The 14,706-nt window shown below is 50.5% G+C and overlaps 1 long non-coding RNA gene and 1 pseudogene across 1 annotated transcript; one reads left to right on the top strand and one right to left on the bottom strand.

Moving 5' to 3' along the window:
* Positions 1–252: 252 nt before the first annotated feature.
* On the top strand, positions 253–7,730 carry LOC142047631 (uncharacterized). Its single transcript, XR_012656898.1, has 4 exons — positions 253–2,273; positions 2,855–2,902; positions 5,967–6,052; positions 7,437–7,730. It is a non-coding gene; the product is annotated as an uncharacterized LOC142047631 (long non-coding RNA).
* Positions 5,876–14,706, bottom strand: part of LOC116825152 (killer cell lectin-like receptor subfamily F member 1) — a 212,635-nt pseudogene continuing 203,804 nt past the window's right edge.

Genomic DNA, 14,706 nt, shown 5'->3' with positions numbered 1-14,706 from the left:
TACATCATGTTACATAATAAAAATATCAGTGAAATGGTGGTATTAGTAAAAAGCATTGTTACATTACCTGAAAGACACAGGGCAGAGTGAGAGAATATAGACCACTGAGTATTTAGGAATTATACCTAGTGGTGGCTGCAGACTATTCAGTCAAGTCTGCTTCATCATAAAAACAAGGAGGAAAAAAAAGAGAAGAGGCAGGAGCTATCTGCTGGGTGGTAGAAAAAACTCCTACAGGCCGAAGCCCAAGGAAAGGGGCTATGAAACACCTCAGCTAAAGGAGAGAAGAGTTTGCGGGCCAGGGAACCTGGGATTTGAAGGAGGGCTGTGAAATCATGAATCAAAGCTGGGGGAGGGGGAGAATGGTGTCTAATAAATTGGACCCAAAGAGAAGGGGAATAATATTGTAAATCCTCTGGGTTTAAGTGAATTATTTTTGAAACTTCAGAGAGAAACTGAGGCAGGATGCCTACAGGGCCACCCAAGGCCACCAGGGGGCACTGGGGAGACTGCTGACCTGTTGCACTCATGTTCTCTAGATTGAAGCAGGCCCAGATCTGTCTACCCATGCTACAATCACACCCCCATTTGAGATGTAGATACACCCTCTAATGAGCCCCATAAACTGGTTTGAATAGATTCAAGCGACATAGACAAAGAACTTTTGGAGTGGATAAAAAGTCAGCCCCAGGTGTGTTGTGAGCAAGACACGAGAAGTCATTCTTCTGCTCTACTCTGTGCTGGTCAGGCCTCAACTGGAGTATTGTGTCCAGTTCTGGGCACCGCATTTCAAGAAAGAAGTGGACAAATTGGAGAGGGTCTAGAGAAGAGCAACAAGAATGATTAAAGGTCTTGAGAACATGACCTATGAAGGAAGGCTGAAAGAATTGGGTTTATTTAGTTTGGAAAAGAGAAGACTGAGAGGGGACATGATAGCAGTTTTCAGGTATCTAAAAGGGTGTCATCAGGAGGAGGGAGAAAACTTGTTCACCTTAGCCTCTAATGATAGAACAAGAAGCAATGGGCTTAAACTGCAGGAAGGGAGATTTAGGTTGGACATTAGGAAAAAGTTCCTAACTGTCAGAGTGGTTAAACACTGGAATAAATTGCCTAGGGAGGTTGTGGAATCTCCATCTCTGGAGATATTTAAGAGCAAGTTAGATAAATGGCATCCGGGATGGTCTAGATAGTATTTGGTCCTGCCATGAGTGCAGGGGACTGGACTCGATGACCTCTCGAGGTCCCTTCCAGTCCTGGAATCTATGAATCTATAAAAGAGAGAGAGCTGGGCTGTGTTCCTATTAAGATTAATCAATACTTTGTTTCAAGATGGCTGTTTCGAATCACTGTATTTACCACTGTTCACAGCTCCTGCAGGAAGACCCACATTCCTGTTGGCCTTGCTAAGTTAAATAATGACGAGCGGTAGTCAGGGGGCTGTCATCTAGTACCCTAGTCTGAGATTGGGAGAATTATGGGTTTCCACCCCAAAGCGGTGACCACTCAGGGCGTAAGGCCTGCAGAGGGTGGACTTTGCAGAGACCGAAAGAGGGGACAGAGGTGCAGCTAGCCCTGTCACACATACAATACAACACACTCATAAACCCCTCCTCAGAATGGGGCATTTTGTTTTGGAAATGTTTAATCACCTTGTGTGTAACCCAGGAGGGAAACTGAGGCAACAGCTGCTACTTAAGAATGGGAGTGGAAGCAACCTTCTCCCCCAGGACTAATAAAACTGAAGGCAAGTCTGTGTGTGTATCTCGCTCATCCTTGTTAATCACTCTTCTCTTCCTCATGTCTAGCCCCACTCCCGCCCCACTGCATTTGTCCCTGGTACTGAGCAAGGGCTGTGAAATCTGAAAGAAGTGTCCTAAGAGACAGTCATGTTTTATGCTGGAATTGTTTATTGGCTGTGTTAAAGGAAAGAACAGAAAGGCAAAGGAATATACATGGGATAAGGCAAGAGATTCTTATGCTTCCTGTTTCCTTAGATTCAGCCCTCCCTATCCAGCATCTGTCATCTGGTAGGTTTGATCTTCCCATAAAGGGTCCTTCCCATCTTGAATAACGAGGAGTCAGTCGTGATGGGGTGAAAAAGAAATGAAGTGTATTGAGGGCTTTGTGTACAATGAATGGAGCAAAGGAAAGGAGAGAGTGTCTGTCTGTGCATGTGGCTGGCTGTCCTTCTCTTCTCCTTGCAGATGATGGCAAAGTAGAAGCGGAGCTGTGGAAGGAAAACCCGAGCCCCCCTCTACCCCGAGAACAGGCAGGTGAGTGCAAGTCAAATCCTCACTATCACTCAGATGGAAGCAGTGCTCGGGGCAGACTTATATAACCTGGCCCGGGAAACCCTGTAAACGGAGCAGAAAACCCCTCCTGGGAAACCCTGTGGAAAAGGTGATAAAAACCAGTTCTATCCAGAAGTTGTTTACCACTTCTGAGGAGAAATAAAAGGTGAGAAAACCATGATCAGCTGGATCACATGGGTACAAACTCCATTTTCAAAATCAATATGGGATCCTGAAATTATATGAAATGGACATAACCCAACAAAACAGCTGCCATTAAGGAGGTCTTAATAGACACTCACTGGCCTCATGAAAGAAGATGTGTGCTAAAGTTCAGTCACTCGTTACGGGTTTGTTGCAGGAATCACAGGTTGAAATTTTCTAACGTGTGTTTTGTCGGTCAAACTAGAGGATGATAATAGTCCTGGCTCTGTACTATAATGTAGAAACAGTCGCCCAGTGAGTGTGTGCCATCAGTGCCACAATAGAGTCTTCATTATAATGCAAATGGGGTGCCCCAAAATAACCAGCTCCTAATGACCCCAGCCCTCTCCAATCTACAGGCTGGAACAGAAGAAGATTAAAATGAACTCTCTACACAACCCATCATAGTAAGTAAACCGCTTTGGGGGAATCTGCAATATTGTCAGATGAGGGGGGCATCTTTCTGGCAAATCCATTGAAATACAGCGCTGCAGATGTCAGTATGAATCTGAGCCTCCTTTAGCACCCTACAGCTGTTTCCATTGCCAGAACCAGGTAGTGAAAACCTGCACCACAAAAGAGAAACTCACTGTTACGGGGGTAGAATCACCAGAGTTCTGCCTCATTCTCTCCTCCAAGCCTCTCCTGGGTCCAGTCCAATCTGTCTCTTACTGTTGATGATGTGTGTGAGAGTGGCACCTGCTGAGATCAGGGCCACATTGTGCCAGGCGCTGCACAGACACACAGCAAGAGACAGTCTCTGCCCTAGCTGAGATCAGGGCCCCGTTGTGCCGGGCGCTGCACAGACACACAGGGAGACAGTCCCTGCCCCAGCTGAGATCAGGGCCCTGTTGTGCCAGGCGCTGCACAGACACACAGCGAGAGACAGTTCCTGCCCCAGCTGAGATCAGGGCCCCGTTGTGCCAGGCGCTGCACAGACACACAGGGAGAGACAGTCCCTGCCCCAGCTGAGATCAGGGCCCCGTTGTGCCGGGCGCTGCACAGACACACAGGGAGAGACAGTCCCTGCCCCAGCTGAGATCAGGGCCCCGTTGTGCCAGGCGCTGCACAGACACACAGCGAGAGACAGTCCCTGCCCCAGCTGAGATCAGGGAGCTGTTGTGCCGGGCGCTGCACAGACACACAGGGGGAGACAGTCCCTGCCCCAGCTGAGATCAGGGCCCCATCGTGCCGGGCGCTGCACAGACACACAGTGAGAAACAGTCCCTGCCCCAGCTGAGATCAGGGCCCCGTCGTGCCAGGCGCTGCCCAGACCCACAGGGAGAGACAGTCCCTGCCCCAGCTGAGATCAGGGCCCCATCGTGCCGGGCACTGCACAGTCACACAGCGAGAGACAGTCCCTGCCCCAGCTGAGATCAGGGCCCTGTTGTGCCGGGCGCTCCACAGACACATAGCGAGAGACAGTCCCTGCCCCAAGGAGTTCACAGTCTAATTAGACCAGGGGTCTCAAACTCAAATGACCACGTGGGCTGCATGAGGACTAGTACATTGGCCCAATGGCCACATTACTGACACCTCCCACCCCCTGCCCTCAGCCCCGCCCTCACTCCACCCCTTCCATGAGGCTCTGTCCCTGCCCTGCCTCTTCTCACCCCTTCCCTGCCCCCATTCCAACCTCTTCTCTGAAATCCTCACCCGAACTCCACCCCCTCCCTGCCCCCAGGGGGTGAGGGCAGGGAGTTGGAGTGTGGAGTTCAGGAGGGGTGAGGGGTGTGGCAGGGGATTGGGGTGCAGCAGGGGGCTCCAGGCAGTGGGTTGGGGTGCAGGGTGCATTAGGGGGTTCAGGGCAAGGAGCCGGGTGCAGGGTACAGCAGGTGGCTCAGGGCAGTGGGGTGGGGTGCAGGAGGGGTGTGGCAGGGTACAGGATGCAGCAAGGGGCTCAAGGCAGAGAGTCCAACTGCAGGAGGGGTTTTGGGGGGTAGGGTCCAACCTGGCACGCACTGGGGGCAGGGCAGGCTGCCTGCCTGCCTGCCCTGCCCCGGTGCCACTCCGGGAAATGGCTGGAATGTGGGGGAGGAAAGGTGCAGGGGTGTGTGTGTTTGATGTTGCTTCAGGGCACTGCCCCCAGCAGCTCCCACTGGCCGCGGTTCCCCTTTCCTGGCCAATGGAAGATACTGGGGGCAGTGCCTGAAGCAACAGCAACACACACCCCTGTGCCTCTCCTCCGCCAGGTTCTGTTCGCTTCCTGGAGTGGCACAGGGGCGGGGCAGGGCAGGCAGGCAGGCAGAGAGCCTGCCCTGCTGTCGGTGCGTGCCAGGCCAGACTCGCTCTAGGTAAACACTGGGAGAGGGCAGGAGGGCCGCAAAGAGCTCATGGGCCACAGAAAACAATCTTGTGGGCCACATGCGGCCCGCAGGCTGCGTGTTTGAGACCCCTGAATTAGACAAAGTCTGGGAGAGGAAACTCAGGCAGAGAGGGCAAGTGATTTGTCAAAAGTCACAGAACAGGTCAGATCCAGGAATAAACCCAGGTGCCCTGAATCCCAAGCCAGGGTTCTAGCTGATCTGTTGCCCATCAACAATAAACACACTCAGCTTTTGCACAGTTTAACAGAAATCTTTACTCTCTGTGTCATGATAGTAATCCCTAGCATAGCCAGCAATAGGCATAAGCAGACTGAGCAATTGCCTAGGGGCCCGAGCAGCTCAAGGGGGCCCCTATTCACTTTTTATTATAAGAACTTGTCATGGTGTTGGGGGGGAGTAATGTTCCTACTTAGGGCCCCAAATGATCCCTGCTGATCCCTAGCTCTGATCTAGAGTTTTCAGTCTCATTACCCCATTACACAGATGGGGAAACTGAACCACAAAGGGTGCCCACACTGCAGTTAGACACCTGTGGCTGGCCTGGGTCAGCTGATGTGGCCTTGGGCTAAGGGGCTGTTTAATTGCAGTGCAGCTGTTCAGGCTCAGACAGGAGTCTGAACTCTGGGACCCCAGGAGGTTGGAGTCACTGGATCTTTGCTGATTTACATGAGCTAGGGCAGACTCTTCTCTCCTCGTCCTGGGGGGTGAGGGATAAATTTCCCTCTGGCTGTGCAGAGCCTGCTACCTACAGCCCCAAGCCCGGCCCCTGCAGTGCTCTCCGGCCCCTGCTGGAATACACAAAGCCAGAGCTTGGAATCGCTCTTCTCTAAGCTGAGGTAGGACTGGGAGTCAGGATGCTTGGGTTCTATTCCCAGCTCTGGGAGAGGGAGGGGCCAATGGGTTAGAGGGATGGGGGCTGGGAGTCAGGGGTCCTGGGTTCCATTTCCCACTTTGCCACCAACTCTGTGTAATCTTGGGCAGGTCAGTATCGGTTTCCCCAGGTGAGATATGGGGCTAAAAGTGCCGCACTCTGAGGTCTCCTTCGTATCTTGTTCAGAGTAAGACGGCATCTTGCTGGCAAACTGATTGAAATGCAGAGCTGCAGGCACCAGAATGAATCCGATTTCCCTTTACTGCCCCACAGCTGCTCCCCTCAGCCGGGCCTGACACCAGGAACCTGCGGGACAAAGGAGAGGGCCCCTGTCAGCGCATGTGGATCCATCACACTCAGTCAGTAGCAGCTCTTCCCCCTTCTAACAGGATCCATGACTGTCCTCTCCTCCAGCTCTGCCCTAGGGGCTGCCCCCTCTCCCCACTGTCAGGGCCCTGGCCAGGGTCTCTAACAGCCTCTCCCTGCCCAGACCCCAGGGACCTGCTCCAGCCTCATCTGCCCTGCTGCATTAGAACCTATCTTCTTCTGCTGTTCTGTGTCCCCTCCCCACCAGGCTGTGCAGATGCTGTCCATCCTGGTCCCTTCCTTCCTCTCTGGCTGCTCTGTGTCTTCCCCTCCTCCCCTGCCCCACTCTCCAAGGGATCCCCAGGGCTCTGGCCTTGCCCCTTTGCTCTTCTCACTCCACACCCTCCTTTTGGGGGGGTCTCATCATCACCTTACACTGATCACACAATCCCCAAACTCCTGACCTTCCCCCCAAACATCCCTTCTCCTCCCCACATCTCTCTCATGGCCCCTTCTGCCCCAAGAGGGGAGGGAAAGTGTCCTACACAAGGAATCACTCACTGGGTCTGATCCAGCTGGGAGCTGTCCACCCAGGTCCAGGCCTTCTCCGGGGAAGAGACGGACAGTCCGATCCAGAACAGAGATGTGCCTTGTATCAGGTCGTTTATGAACTCCTGCAGTGAGGGAGTGACAGGCAGCTGGTGATTATAACACTCCCTTACCCCGGGGGAGTTCTGTGCCACTGAGCAATGGAGAATTTGCACAAAAATTAATGTTGTACGTGCAGAATGTCCCTTTTTCCCACAACAGAAATAGGCTATAGAGCTCCTGGCTGCCACTAGGGGCTGCTGGACCCAGCAGATCCGAGCTTGCAAATAAGAGACACTGCTCGAGGGGGAGCTGGAGAGTTCCTGGCAGATGAGGTTCTCAGCCTGCCCTGAAGGATGGAGGCAGCATGCAGGAAACTCTGTACTAGCCTGGGACCCAGCATCAGGCTGTTTCTCCCTCCAGATCCTTGAGCTCTGGGGGAGGGAGGGGTGTGAGTGGCTGGACTGGGAGGGCCTGTGGCTCGGCTCTGGGGATAGGGGTGCAAGTGTCTGGGCTGAGGGGGTACCACATGGTTAGGCTCTGGGGTACAGGCGGCAGAGAAACAGGAACTGGGCTGGTGTACGGGTGTGGCATTACACCCCATATTCTTCATAGTTATATTATGATATGATTATGGATAATGATGTATTTTATTCAAGATAGGCCATGTAAGATATCATTAAAGGTTACGATTTATTGAATATGATTATCCTATTTGTATGCATGTATCATTTCTGTATCTGATGTTAGGAATATTGTCTATGTATCTATTACAAATATGTTTACATCTGGGGAATGCCCATGTCATAAACAGATAGTTAAGGGTTAATGTCTCTCTTACCTGTAAAGGGTTAAGAAGCTCACTAAACCTGGCTGACACCTGACCAGAGGACCAATGAGGGGACAAGATACTTTCAAATCTTGGTGGAGGGAAGTCTTTGTTTGTGCTCTTTGTTTTGGGGGTTGTTCGCTCTCGGGACTGAGAGGGACAGGACAATCAATCCAGGCTCTCCACATCTTTCTGAATCAGTCTCTCATGTTTCAAACTTGTAAGTAACTAGCCAGGAAAGGCGTGTTAGTCTTATTTTTGTTTCTCAACTTGTAAATGCTTCTTTTCCTGGAAGGATTTTACCTCTGTTTGCTGTAACTTTGAACCTAAGGCTAGAGGGGGTTCATCTGGGCTATACGAATTTCAGTACCCTGTAAAGTATTTTCCATCCTGATTTTACAGAGATGCTTTTTACCTTTTTTCTTTCTTTAATTAAAAGCTTTCTTTTTAAGAACCTGATTGATTTTTCCTTGTTTTAGATCCAAGGGGATTGGATCTGAACTCATCAGGGATTGGTGGGGGGAAAAGAGGGAAGATAGTTAATTCCTCCTTGTTTTAAGATCCAAGGGGCTTGGATTTGTGTTCACCAGGGAAGTGGTGAAGCCTCTCAAGGCAACCCAGCGAGGGGGAAGTTCTGGGCAGCGACAGGCAGTGGGCCAGACACTAAATTCTGGCTGGTGGCAGCATTACCAGATCTAAGCTAGGAATTAAGCTTAGAAGGGTCCATGCAAGTCCCCACATTTGTACCCTAAAGTTCAAAGTGAAGAAAGAACCTTGACAGCCCACTAGACAGAATGCAATCGGCCTAGATGGCTGGGAAGGGCCATTAGGGAGAACAATAGGTCTCAGAAGATGCTATTCTCCCACTGGGAAGCCTTCCTGAGGACACTACAAACAACCTCTCAGTTATGGTTGCTATGGCCCTACAGAGACATGTGACCAAGTCACCTGGTACTGGACTCCATCACAGAATACTAGTGTTTTTCCACTATACGGCGTGAGAACTAAAATGGGGAGACAAAGGGTTTGCGCCATATGCAGAAGCTATTTCAGGTAGGGGAGTGACATCATGGTTCTCCTTCACTGACTCCCCACCCAAGAAGACTGCTGGGAATACCTGAGAAACAAGGACTGAACTAGGGGAGAAGGGCTGAACCCAGGCTAGAGGGATTTCACCTGGGGTTTTAAGCTGCAAGTGCAGCTTGTCCACCAAAATCTCTGCAAGCTGCCTAAATCAACAATTAGGGTGAAAATTTGCTACTCATTTCCAATTTCTTTAGTACATTAAGCTTAGATTGTGTTTTGTTTTATTTGCCAGGCAATCTGCTTTGATCTGTTTGCTACCCCTTATAGTCACTTAACATCTACCTTTTTGTAGTTAATAAACTTGCTTTTCTTTTGTCTAAAACCAGCATGTGGAAATCATAACTTGAGGCAGAAAGTTGTGTATATTCCTCTCCACATTGAGGGAGGGGGTGAATTTCATGAGCTTACACTGTACAGTTCTCTGTACAGTGCAAGATGGTATCATTTTCAGTTTACCCTACAAAGGGGGGTGTGCTTGAGTAACTGGGCAGTTCCTTAGCTGAGCTGTCCCATGCAGAACTGATCTCAGCAGCTGTGTGTGTAGCCACATCTGGGAGTGTCCCAATATGTTTGTGTGCTTGTAAATGGCAGTCTGAAGCCTGGGAAAGGCTTGTCACAGCAGTGCAGTGTCAAGGAAGCCCAGACTGGTGGGTCAGGTGGGCTCAATAATACCCCAGTTCCAGGTGGCACCTCGAGGGGGGTGGGGGACCTATCACAAGGGGTTTGTTTAACACTCTACTCCTGGGAGAAATTTTGTGTGTGTCTCTATTGTTATAGACATACTTGCTGACAGGTATTTTGAAATAAATTACCGAAATATTTGAAACTGGCTGGATTAATTTGACAAATTAAATATTCAACATTTTGCAGAATTTTAAAATATTGTGTGCAGAATTTTCAATTTTTTAACACAATCCCCCCAGGATTAACTCTTTTCTTGCATTTCTAAGTCTTCAACAACTTCAGCACCAGAATTACAGGGCTGTCTAGCCATCCCCATATACACTCCTCCATCCATCCTTCTACAGCTCACTCTCTCTCTCACATACCCCCAGCCCCGCGGTTCCAGCTGAGCTGTCTTTGGCATACACACAGAATGGGGATGGCTTAAAGCAGCCTTTGTCCCCCCACCCTGATCCTGGGGCTAGTGATTTAGGCTGAGATTGTCAAAGCCACCTAGGGGGTTTTGACACCCTGTTATTAACGATTAATGGGAACAAGGTGTCCAAATCCCCACAGCAGCTGTGAAACTCCCAGCCTTAACGTGTATCTAACAAACCCCTTGAACTCTGCACCCAGGGCCCAGCCCTGCAGGGGTAGCTCCAGCAGGAAGGTATCACCCCTTTACCAGCTCCGTGGGGTCCCGGATCACCAGCAACTGAGAACCCCTTGCTGAGCAGTCGATGCGGCTCTCGCTCCATATTTTATTTTCTCTGGAGACCCAGAAGAACTTGTTCCCGTCCAGCCGCCAGTCCGTGGGGCAGAATCTGCATCTGGAGTCCCCTGGACACAGACAAGCATCATTAATGCTCTGAGCACTCTGGACCTTGTTCCCAGATACTCCCTTTCTGCAACTGGGGCAGGGATGGTGTTAAAATGGCTTTTGAGTCTCCTTTGTGCTCCCTGAAATCTAGGGCTAGGATGGGCCCTGCCTGGCTCTTGGTGTCAGTTAGATCAGCCTTGGGGCTGCTCTGCCTTATCCATTGCTCCCCTATGGGCCTTGGGGAGGAAATGATTGCAGGGCCATTACCCTAACTCCAAACCATCCAGAGAGAACCCCTCTCCCAGGACAGGGGAGATTCCCAGGGGCCTATGGACCCACTTTAAGGCCCCTTTACACTGCCAGAGTGGCCTACAGGCATCTTGCAGTAACTGAGGGGGAGAGGTGGTGTTAAACTGGGAATAGGAGGGAAGGCTGGGACCCAGCGGTGATGGGGAATGGATGGGGAGATGGGAGTCAGGTGTGAGACAATGGGAGAGGAAATAGGGCCCAGATGCCAGGGAATGGGTGGGACCATAAGACAATCTCTCTAATGGGATGACACCTCCACACTGAAAAAAATTAGACAGCTTTGTATTAATTATTAAAATCTTCATGGGTGGATATTACTCTGAATGGCCATTAGATGTCACTGCTCCACACAATCTCAGCAGAGGCCCCAGTCCCAGTCCCAGTTGAGGCGGGTACATTCCTAGCTTGCACCCAGAGGGGCTGGTGGCTAGAGCGGTGCAGCCAGCAGGAGGCGGCGTGTCCCTACTCTGCAGGATGCCCAAGGCCTGGGACGGCAGCTGGGTTTCCACTGGCCGTGCCAGGGGCAGAGGGCAGCTCAGACACACACAAGCTGGGGTTACCTGCTGGGCTGGGTAGGGCCAGGTGGCACAACTGGGATCGGAAATGCTCTAGGCAGGTGCTGTATTCTGCTGTGCTGGGGTCTCTGCTCCCGATTCCATCGCAATCAGGGGCTGCTGGGGTCTGTCCCTTCTCAGACACCAAGTGGGAAACTGCAAAGCAGGGTAAGTGGGAGTGAGGATGACCGGTCAATGTTACAGGGGGTTGTTAGGTGGAAGGACCAGCAGAAAGTCCTGTGGAGACATAGTGCCTGGCCCAAAGCCAGTTCAGCCCCATCGCCACTGACTCAAATGGGCTTTGGAGCAGCCCCAAAGGGCCATGGAATAAAAAACGCTGGGATTGAAAATCTGTGGGAGCTGGTACCTAAATCTATTGAGCCCCTTTGCAAACCCAGCCAATGTTTACCTCTAAGTTTCCCATTTCCCATCACCAGAATGGCAGAGTGAGGCAGGGCAGGGCTGTTATCCCCACTGCACAGGTGGGGAAACTGAGGCACAGAGTGCCTTGAGGTGGCAAGGAACAGTTTCAGTTCCAGGCTGGGGACGGGCCACCTGAGCTGCCCTCTTGGGCTGCAAGTTCAATAGAGTATAGCCCTCCTGGTCCTGCATGGTGCCCCAACGAGAGGAGGGGCCAGGAGCCTTGTGGGCTGGGGGGTGAGATCACAGGAAGCTGAGATGCTGGGCTGCAGCCATGTGGGCGTCTGGGTGGCAGTTAGAGCATCCGGTGTCAGGGGCTCTCTGCTGTTACAGAAGTTGCTTCTGTCATGAAAGTGCTCCCAGCCCCTGATGGGTGCCCCTCCCCCTTCAATGCTGCCACCTGATACCAAGGTGAGGGGCACAGCCTGTCTGATGCCCCTGTCACTTCCTGTCTATGTCCCTCACTCACATTCCCTCTGAAGTAGGGGAGGATCATGGAGACAGATTGTTTTTGAAATTTTGAATTTTCAGAATTTAGAGGGGGTTTTTGATTTTGAAAAGAGGGTGCCGAGGTGGTTTTTATATATATCTATATCTATATGTAAAATTTTCCCTAATTTTTATCCAGTTCTAGTGTATCTCTGGATCCATCTTCTCTCTCTCTCTCTCTCTCACACACACACACACACACCCTATCCCCTCACATACTTATTAATCTATCTATGTACACATAGACATCATGTATTTATTCTCTCACACACTCATCAATACATCTATATTTATACACCCACATGCACACACACACCCTCTTTCTCTCTCTCTCTCTATGTTTCAGTCAAGCTGTCAGCAACTTCAGGTTGTTTGTCTACAAGGGAAGTGAACTGTGCAATGGCAGAGCAAGAGAATCCAGGCTACACACTTATGCAAATACACAAATAAACACCCAGCATTGGCACTTACGCCAAATCCCCAGCGCTATGACAACTGCCAGCAAAGCGATGATCACAACACATGCAACCCACTAGCGAGTCGGTGCCATGGCGGGTGCTGAGGAGGACCTGGAGGAGTTGACGTTTGGTTAAACACAATCCGAATCGAGCACAGGACTAATTATTATTTGAAAAGGCAACACGGCTCCACACATCTGCCTCTCTTCTCTCCACTGACAGTCAGATTTGGAGTGGGTCAAAGTTTTCATCCATACATTTTTCAATTACATTTTGCTACTTTTTTCTTTAAATGGGAACTTGTGTGAAAACAGGTTGATTTTCCCCAAAATGTTCGAGTTTATGGTCCTTTTTTTGTTATGAAAACGCCTTGTTGTGGTTCTATTGGTCACAGCGGTGACCCATTTCGACTTATAATTTCCTTTTCCATTTCCAAAGTCTGGGGGTATTTCTTTGCCAGGTTGGATTGGGCAGCTCAGGGACACGAGGGATTTTTCAGCACTGAAAACCTGTTTCCTGATGCTTTACACTCTTGGAAATGAAAAATGTTGAGCTGGAAAATGGCAGTTTTTAAAAATGGAAAAAACATTTCCTCTGAAAATGTCAACCCCCAACCAGAGGAAAGACCCACCCAGCTCAAGGAGCCAGTAACCGCTCAACAGGGTTCACTCCTGGGGCCGGACAGTCACTCCCAGCCCTGCAGAAATCATGAGTGAAATTCTACAGCCCTGCGGTGCAAGAGATCAGGAGAAACCCTCTGTCCTGTGCCTGGCTCCGGGAGGGAGTAGGGGCTGGTGGTTAGAGCAGGGGGAGGCAGGGGCAGGACTCCTAGGTTCTCTCCCCAGCGAGCAAGGGGCATGGGGTCTAGTAGTTAGAGCGGGGGGGAGGGGGGAGACTTGGAGCCAGGACTCCTGGGTTCTCTCTCTGGGGAGTATTTAGTGGCTTTCCCCCGTTCCCCTCCCTTTTCCTGGGTGAGCCTGGGCGATGCTCATACTTAACTTCCTGAGGCAAACGCAAGAGAGCTATTTACTCCCCCCGGCTAGGCATTCAAGCTACATCACAGCTAACACACGCAGAGATTCCCCTCCCTGGTCTCGTAGCAGTATAGAGAAAACCCTCAAACACAGAGGAACAAGAGTGTTTCTTTCTAACTTTTCCCGTCCTGTTCCTGCCTGCGGGACGATAGGAAAAACCCACGCCTGGCTTTTCCCTTCCTTCTCTAGTCTTCCCTGTCGGGGAAGACAGATCCTGGTACAGAATCTAATCCTTTGCCTCCCTAGTGTTGAAGCAAAGGAATTGTTAACTCCTTGCTTATGGCCAGTCTCTGCTTAATCATCCCAGTTTATCACCAGTTTAATCTCTGACAGTAATGTACACTCTTCTTAGATTGACGTAGGCAACCTACCTAGGAGAAGATGCTAAACAGATTCCACATACTTATCTGTAAAAGGAATTCAAAGAAATGTATGAACTCATAAAGGTTCTTGCACGTAGAAAGTTTGTACCTAGTATATAAGGCTGTTCTGAGCCAGTAAGGTGTGTCTTCTTCCTTTGCGCCTAGCCAAGAAAGAAGCACCGCTCACTGACGCGAGAATAAAAGCTTGGGTACCGCGTCTTCTGTCTTCGTGCCTCCTTGGGTGTAATTGACTAGCTCCAGGGGGAACGAGCCTATTTGGCTAACCAAAATGGCGCACCGCAGAGGACTTCTCTCCCCTGTAGAGCGCTGACCGCGGCGAGGGGATATCCGAAGCAGTGGCCACCCTGAGCGTGTTTCTCAGGCTTTGGGGTCGTCACAATCGCCGTGGCGGCTGCGCCCCCTCTAAAGAGAATCTCCAAAAGACACGGAAGCTAAGACGGCTCCAGAGAAGGGGAAGTCAACTGCCGGATCGCGCCACTCCGGGCGGTAAGTGGTTTACCTCCTGGTGTCGAGGAATAACGCCCCCGAAGTGTGGGTTGGATTGTGGATACCTCTAGGCAGCCGAGTGAAAACAGGGAGGTAATAGCTGACTATTTGTTGTATTTCATACATGTCTTGTTATTGTGTTTAGTAAGTAAATAAGGAACGGCCCATGCATAATACAACTAACCTAAACGAAGTACCGTGGGCCATTCTTGGAATAATTACTGGGAGCTTAGAACAGCCTCAGGGATTGTTCTTGTTTTATAGGAGGAGTAATCTTGTTTTTCCTTTTAATGATGTATTGGAAACCGAACTGTAATGGATGAGGGTTTTGCGATGAAGTAACACTGACAAGGTCTGAGACTTAAGCTGACTCAGCCGCCCCAAGACTCCTGCGAGGGGAAACACAGTGACCAGGATTCTTGATTGCAAGGGGGGTCAGCCAAACTCGTGACCAAGTGTAATATCTAAATTAGAGCTAGATCCCTATTCTTCCTTATCTCGAACGTTGGATAAGAGGCACGATGGAGGTCCGGACAGAGCACTTTTCCGGGACACGCCCTGGGATGTATGTTAAACAACTGGACTGAG

The sequence above is a fragment of the Chelonoidis abingdonii genome, chromosome 12, assembly GCF_003597395.2.
Source record: "Chelonoidis abingdonii isolate Lonesome George chromosome 12, CheloAbing_2.0, whole genome shotgun sequence".
NCBI lineage: Eukaryota > Metazoa > Chordata > Testudines > Testudinidae > Chelonoidis > Chelonoidis abingdonii.
The sequence above is the reverse complement of the archived record's forward strand: the minus strand, read 5'-3'. Positions and strand labels throughout refer to the sequence as shown.